We start from the raw sequence: 8,645 nt of genomic DNA on the forward strand, positions 1-8,645 counted from the left end.
ACAGAGAAATTATCACTGATCAAGAGTAATGAATGAAAGATTTTAGTGCTTGTTAATTAATACCCTACCAAAAACTTGAATTGCCTATGAAATTTTATTTTATAATATTTTTATTAGATGTTTTCATTATTATTAGTAGCAATATGTAATTTGGAGACATGAGTAAACTGCTTGTTTCAATACATAACATGTAATAAGCATGAGTTTTCTCAAGTGAATCTGCAGGCAAAGTATATGCTTAGGAATTATAGTTCTCAAAATCATGCACTGAATTATGCTATAATAAAAAATGTGGAAAAAATATAACTCAGTTCTTGGCCCATAAAGATTTTCTAAGAATTTTGCAATATAGGGCGAAAGATACTTTAAAACAAATATTTTACAGGTTTGAAACAGATTTATTTTTCTCATACAGAGATCCAAAACATTTAGCCACATATGTCAACATGTAAATTGCTGGTTCAAATCCCATAAAATTATGACATAATTTAATATTATAATTAGTAGCTACTATAATCTATCTTAAACTAACTTTATCTGTAATTTAGGACCATTTAAAAAATTTCATGATATATATCATCCAGGTTTTACTAGTTGGAAAGTGTTTTCACACAAATATTGTCTTACACATTATTATTAATTTTATTTAGATTATATTCTGGAATGTATTATTACAAAGATAGTGAATACAGGGATACAAGTAAATAAGATCTGTTTAAGGAAATTCAGCATAATTTCATAAAAATCATTTTACTGAAAAAGTATTTATGGCACTTAACATAAACTCCTTGTCTAAGAATGCATAGCATTGTTAGAATTTGAGTGCTTCTATTTTTCAGTGGTGGTGTTCTTGTTTTTAAAATCCTACAGATACTTGGAATATTTTTCACATGAGGAGTTTGCTTACCTAAGATGTGTACCGGAACTGGTTCTTATATCTTCCATATTACTTGTGGTCTCAGGCATTGACAATCGAATATTCCATTCAAATATGAAAACTATATTTTACGGTGTTTGGATGTGAGGATCCACTGTAATGAAAATTTTGGACAGTAATCCCAAAAGTAATTGCTATGCTCTGAAGGAGACACAGTGTTGATGAAGATGGGCAACAAAATCAATACAATTGTTTATAACGCCTCCAATGCATTGATCTTGCTGTATATTTTAACAGATTGGCTTGCTAGTTGTACTGAAGAATCTGAGAACTTCCTACTAACTTTTAAAATATTTTTGTTATGTTTTGCCTAGCCAAAGTGAATTCTGCTATAGTCAATTGAGAACTTTAAATAAAGAATAAGGTTTATTTAAAAAGATATGTGCCTATAAATATTTTTAAAATATAGGCCAGGTGCAGTGGCTCACATCTGTGATTTCAGCAGTTTGGGAAGCTGAGGTGGCCAGATCCTGAGGCCAGGAGTTCGAAACCAGCCTGACCAATATGGTGAAACCCCATCTCTACTGAAAATACAAAAATTGGCAGGGCATGGTGGTATGTGCCTGTAATCACAGCTACTTAGGAGGCTAAGACAAGAGAATCACTTGAACCCCAGAGGTGGAGGTGGCAGTGAGCTGAGATTGTGCCACTGAACTCCAGCCTGGTTTACAGAGCCAGACTCCATCTCTAAAAAATAAAATAAAATAAAATAGTAGTCAGCTCTGAATATCACCTTGTCAAAATTTTAAATGGAAATACACACTTAGTCTTCTCTCTCTCTCTCTCTCTCTCACATACACACACACACACACACACACACACACACATCTATCTATCTATTGATCTACCGATCTATCTATCTAAGTGTATATACTCATTGATTTCTTTTAAAAAATTCCCATGAACCTGGTATTTTTAAACAACAAAAATTTACTATCTCACAGCTTAAAGGGTCAGAAGACCCTGGAAGGCATGTTCCATCTGGGTTCTCAGGTTCTCTGCTTAGAGTCTCATAATGATGTAATCAAGGTATTGTCAGAACTTTGATTCTTTTTTACAGGCTTTGGGGAATAATCTGTTTCAGCTTATTAAGGCTGTGGCTGAATTCAGGTCCTTCCATTGTAAGCCAGTTTCCTTATTGACTCTAAGCCTAAACAGTCTTTGCTCATCAATACTGTCTGTGCCCTTCCCCTGCTTTCTATGCAGCCCATTTCCAAAAAACAGACAACAGAGTTCCCCAAGTGCCTCTTAAACTTTGAGTCACTTCAAAGTTTCTCCTTCTGTCTCATCTTCATGACTTCAATCAAAGAAAGTTCTGTTTTTGAGGCATCATGTAACTGGGTTGTACCCACCTGGATGGTCTAGAATAATCTCTTTATTTTGAGGTTTGTAACTTTAATTACAGCATCAAAGTACCTTTGCTGTGTAATATAACAGTCACAGGTTCCAGGGATTAGGGGTGTGTGTGTGTGTGTGTGTGTGTGTGTGTGTGTGTGTGCATGTAATAATAGGAAAGCAGTCTCAGTGTCCAGGATGAAATTGTCTCCTGTGTGGAGATGAAACCATCTTTAATGATGAGGCTTTGGTTTGGAAAACTGTTGTCTAGGATTTGAAAGTGGGGTATTATTTTTAAATAAATACTCACCAGGGTCTTGCTGTGACTCTGTAGTGTAATAACGAGACTGAGCCGTTGCAGAGTTTGAAGGAAATCTTGGGCCTGGTTACTAACTTGACTTGCAAATATCCTTTCAGGCCAGAGACTTTACAGAAGTACAACTAGCAAAGGTGGTGTTGACATGCATATTAGTTCTTCTTCTTCTGCTCAGAATGCTGTCCTTACCACTTCTTAGTCTTCATTCTCAACTCATACCTCTTCCTTGTGACATCTTTCCTGACCACTACCACCTACTCAGGATCCCCTCCAATACTCTCAGTAGATTTGGCTGACATCTGCTCTGTACAAGTCACATTGCTGTAGTCCATGTTTGTCTTCTCACTAGACTGGAAGTTTCTTGAGAGTAAGAGCTTCTCTTGTGTCTTTTAATTTTTTTATTTTCAATTTTTGTGGGTACATAATGAATGTATATATTTATGGCGTATATGAAATATTTTGAATCAGGCACACAATGTGTAAGAACCTCATGAGCGTAAATGAGGTATCCATCACCTCAAACATTTACACTCTGTGTTACAAACAATCCAATTACACTCTTCCAGTTATTTTAAAATGTATAAATTATTATTGACTATCATCACCCTGTTGTGCTATAAAAATGATAAATCGTATTCAGTTGTTCTATTTTTTTTTTACCTGTTAACCATCCCCACTTTTTTACCACTCCCTTTACTACCATTCCGAGCTTCTGATAATCATCTGTCTATTCTTTATCTTTATAAGTCCATTTGTTTTAATTTTCAGCTCGCAGAAATAAGTGAGAGAATGTGAAGGTTGTCTTTCTGTGCCTCACTTATTTCTCTTAACATGTTACTGCAAATGATAGAATCTCATTCTTTTTTAAATTGCCAAATAGTATTCTATTTTGCATATGTGCAACATTTTGTTTATCCATTCATCTGTTCATAAACCCTTAGGTTGTTTCCAAATCTTAGCTATTATGAATAGTGCTGCAATAAACTTGCAAGTGCAGACATCTCTTTGATGTACTAATTTACAAGCCCATCAACCATGTACAAAGACATCCTTTTTGCCACATCCTGGCCAGGATTTGTTAGTGGCTCTCTTTTGGATAAAAGCCATTTTACCAGGGGTAATATGATTATCTCATTGTAGTTTTGACTTATCAATTTTCTAATAATCAAACATATTGAGTACCTTTTCATATACCTGTTTACCATTTATGTCTTCTTTTGAAAAATGTGTAACTAATTTTTTTCATATTTTTAAGTCAGTTATTAGATGTTTTTCCTATAGAGATATTTGAGTTCCTTATATATTATGGTTATTAATCCCTTGTCAGATAAATAGTTTGCAAAGTTTTATTTTAGTAGTTTGGTGGTTTTAGTCTTAGATTCAAGAATTTAATCCATTTGGATTTGACTTTTGAATATGGTGAGAAAGAGGGGTCTAGTTTCTTTCTTCTGCATATGGATATTCTGTTTCTTCAAGCACCGTTTATTGAAGATCCTGTCTTTTCCTCAGTGTCTTTCCTTGGCACTTTTGGTAAAAATAAGTTTACTGTAGATATATGGATTGTTTTCTGTGTTTTCTATTCTATCCCATTGGTCTACATGTATGTTTGTATGCCAGTACCATTCTGTTTGGATTACGATAAGCTCAGTTTATTTGAAGTCAAGTAAAGTGGTTCTTCCAATTTCGTTCTTTCTGCTCAGGCTAGTTTTGTCTGTCCTGGATCTTCTATGTTTCCATGTAAATTTTAAGATTTTTTTTTCTCTATTTCTGTGAAGAATGCCATTGGTGTTTTGATAGGGATTGCACAAATCTGTAAATTGCTTTGAGTAGTATAGATAATTTAACAATATTGATTCTTCTAATACTGAGCAAGAATTATCTTTCTAGTCTTTGTGTCCTCTTCAAATTCTTTCATCAATGGTTATAGATTTTATTGTGGAGATCATTCACTTCTTTTACATTTGTGCATAGGTATTTAATTTTTTGTGTGGCCATTGTAAATGAAAGACTTTCATTTTTATTTTTAGATTGCTTGTTGTTGGCATATAGAAATGCTACGAATTTGTGTACGTTGAGATTGTATCTTGAAAATTTCCTGAATTTAATATAATTTCTAATATTTTTTGGTGAAATGTTCAAATTTTTCCAAATATAAAATCATATCCTCTTCAAACAATGACAATTTGATTAGTTCTTTTCAGTTTGGATGCCCTTTATTTCTTTTTTTGTCTAACTGCTGTAGATAGAACTTTCTGTACTATACTGAATAACAGTGGTGTAAATGGGCATCTTTGTTATGTTCCTGATCTTAGAGAAAAGGCTTTCAGTCTTTCTTCAGTATAATACTAGCTATGGGTCTATTATATATGGCTTTTATTATGTTGGGGTACGTTCCTTCTACACTCAGTATTTTGCAGGCTCTTATTATGAAGGGATGATAAGTTTTATCAGATACCTTTTCTAGCATCAATTGAAATGATCATATGATTTTCATTCTCCATCACATTGATATGATGAATAACATTGATTTGCATTTGACGAACCATTCTTGCATTCCTGGGTTAAATTTCACTTGGTCATGATGACTGAATTTTTTTTTTTTTTTTTTTTTTTTTTTTTTTTTTTTTTTTTTATGGACTCTTGCTCTTATTGCCTAGGCTGGGGGGTAATGGTACAATCTTGGCTCGCTGTAACCTCTGCATCCCGGGTTCAAAGATTCTCCTGCCCCAGCCTCCCAAGTAGCTAGGATTACAGGCATGCTCCACCATGCCAGACTAATTTTGTATTTTGGAAAGGGGGGTTTCTCCATGTTGGTAAGGCTGGTCTCAAACTCCCAACCTCAGGTGATCCACCCACCTCAGCCTCCCAAAGTGCTGGGATTACAGATGTGAGCCACTGCGCCCAGCCAACGAGTGATTTTTTTAAACGTATTGTTGAATTCAGTTGGCTAGTATTTTGTTGAGGATTTTTGCTTCAATGCTTATCAGGGATATCAGCTTGTAATTTTCTTTTTGATGTGTCTTTGTTTCAGTATCAGAGTCATAGTGATCTCATAGAATAAGTTTGGAAACATTCCTTTCTTTATTTTTCAGCATACTTGGAGTAGAATTGGTATTACTTCTTTAAATGTTTTGCAAAATTCAGTCATAATGTCATTAGGTCTTGGGCTTTCTTTTCCTTGGAGATTTTATATTATGTCTTTGATTTCATTGTTATGAGCCATTCAGGTTTTAGATATATATATGATTCAGTCGTGCTAGGCTGTATATGCCTGGAAATGTATCCGTTTCTTCTAGGTGTTCTAATTTATTGTCATATACTTGCTCACAGTAATCTCTAATTATGCTTTAACTTTCTGCAGTATTGGTTGCAGTGTCTCCTTTTTTATTTCAGATTTTATGTAACTTGAGCAATCTCTCTCTTATTCTTAGTCTGTCTAAAGGTTTTTGAATTTTGTTTAACTTCTCAAAAACCAACTTTTATTTCATTTATCTTTTATATTGTTTCCATTGTTCAATTTTATTTATTTATGTTCTGATAATTATTTTTTTTTTCTACTATCTTTGAGTTTTCTTTGCTCTTTTCTACTATCTTTGAGTTTTCTTTGCTCTTTTCTACTATCTTTGAGTTTTCTTTGCTCTTAATTTTCTAGTTCTTTGAGATGTATTATTAGGTTATTTATTTTATGTTTTTCTCCTTTTTGATGTAGGTAGTGACAGCTATAACCTTCCCTTTTAGTACTGCTTTGGCTGTATCTGACAGGTTACAAATAACAATGTATGTTATTTCCCTTATCATTTTTTTTCAAGACATTTTAAAATTTACCTCTTAATTGACCCACTGGTGACTCAGGAGCATATCATTTAATTATTTTTACCACTGAGACAGAGGCTCGCTCTGTCGCCCAGGCTGGAGTGCAGTGGCACAATTTGGGCTCATGGCCAAATTCAGTCATCTGGGTTCAAGCAATTATCCTGCCTCAGCCTCCCAATAGCTGGTATTACAGGCACATGCCACCACATCCAGCTAATTTTTTGTATTTTTTAGTACAAGCAGCATTTGACCTTGTTGGCCAGGCTGGTCCGAACTCCTGACCTCAAGTGATCCCCCTGCATAAGCCTCCCAAAGTGAAGGCATTACAGGGGTGAGCCACCACACCTGGCCCATATTGTTTAATTTTTATGCGTTTATATAAGTTCTCAAATTCTTCTTGTTGTTGATTTCTAATTTTATTTCATTGTGATCAAAGAAGATACTTGATATTACTTCAATTTTTCAGAATGTTTTAAGTCTTGTTTTATGGCCTAATGTATGGCTTAACCTTGAGAATTATTTCTGTTCTTAATAGAAGAATACATATTCTGCAATCATTAAATGAATGTTCTGCAAATATCTATTAGGACCATTTGGTCTATGGTGTTCATGAAGTTCAATGTTTTCTTGCAATTTTTTCTGTCTGGATGAGGTGTCCAATTCTGAAAAATGGGATGTTGAAGTCTCCAGATACTATTGTATTTGGATCTATCTCTCTCTTTAGCTCCAATAATATTTACTTTATATATCTGGATGCTTCTGTGTTGGGTGCCCATATTTTTTTAAATTGCATTTTAAATGTTGGAGTACATGTGAAGAACATGCAAGATTGTTGCATAGGTACACACGTGGCAGTGTGATTTGCTGCCTTCCTCCCCCTCACCTATATCTGGCATTTCTCCCCATGCCATCCTCCACCAACTCCCCACTCTCCACTGTCCCTCCTATATTTCCCTCCAACAGAGCCCAGTGTGTTGTGCTCCCCTCCCTGTGTCCATGTGTTCCCATTGTTCAACACCCGCCTGTGAATGAGAACATGCGGTGTTTGATTTTCTGCTCCTGTGTCATTTGCTGAGAATGATGGCTTCCAGGTTCATCCATGCCCTACAAAGGCTCAATAATATTCCATGGTGTATATGTGCCACATTTTCCTTGTCCAGTCTATCATCGATGGGCATTTGGATTGGTTCCAGGTCTTTGTTATTGTAAACTGTGCTGCAATGAACATTTGTGTGCATGTGTCCTTATAGTAGAATGATTTATAATTCTTTGGATATATACCCAGTAATGGGATTGCTGGGTCAAACGGAATTTCTATTTCTAGGTTCTCGAGGAATCACCACACTGTCTTCCACAATGGTTGAACTAATTTACACTCCCACCAACAGTGTAAAAGTGTTCCTATTTCTCCACATCCTCTCCAGCATCTGTTGTCTCCAGATTTTTTAATGATCGCCATTCTAACTGGTGTGAGATGGTGTCTCAATGTAGTTTTGATTTGCATTTCTCTAATGACTAGTGATGATGAGCATTTTTTCATATGTTTGTTGGCCTCATGTATGTTTTCTTTTGTAAAGTGTCTGTTCATTTCCTTTGCCCACTTTTGAATGGGTATTTTTTTTTTCTTGTAAACCTGTTTTAGTTCTTTGTAAATTCTGGTTATCAGCCCTTTGTCAGATGTTTAAACTGCAAAAAATTTTTTCCCATTCTGTTGGTTGCCAATTCACTCTAATGACTGTTTCTTTTGCTGTGCAGAAGCTGTGGAGTTTGATTAGGTCCCATTTGTCTATTTTGGCTTTTGCTGCCAATGCTTTTGGTGTTTTGGTCATGAAGTCCTTGCCTACGCCTATGTCCTGAATGGTTTTGTCTAGATTTTCTTCTAGGGTTTTTATGGTGTTAGGTCTTATGTTTAAGTCTTTAACTACAATTGTGATATCCTCTTGCTGAGTTTGGCTCTTTATTATTACATAATGACATTCTTTGGTGCCTTTAATTTTGAGATATATTTTGTGTGATGTAAGTATAGCTATTCCTGTCCCTTTTAGGCTTCCATTGATATGGAATATCTTTTTCCATCTGTTTATTTTCCATCTATGTGTGTCTTTATAAGTGAAATGTGTTCTCTGTAGGCAACAGATTATTGGATTTTTTTAAAAAAAATATTCTGCCACTCTATGTCTTTGTATTGGATAGTTCAATTTACATTCAATATTATTATTGATATGTAAGAACTTATTCCTAATA

Source organism: Saimiri boliviensis, chromosome 1, assembly GCF_048565385.1.
Source record: "Saimiri boliviensis isolate mSaiBol1 chromosome 1, mSaiBol1.pri, whole genome shotgun sequence".
In the NCBI taxonomy this organism is placed as follows: Eukaryota; Metazoa; Chordata; class Mammalia; order Primates; family Cebidae; genus Saimiri; species Saimiri boliviensis.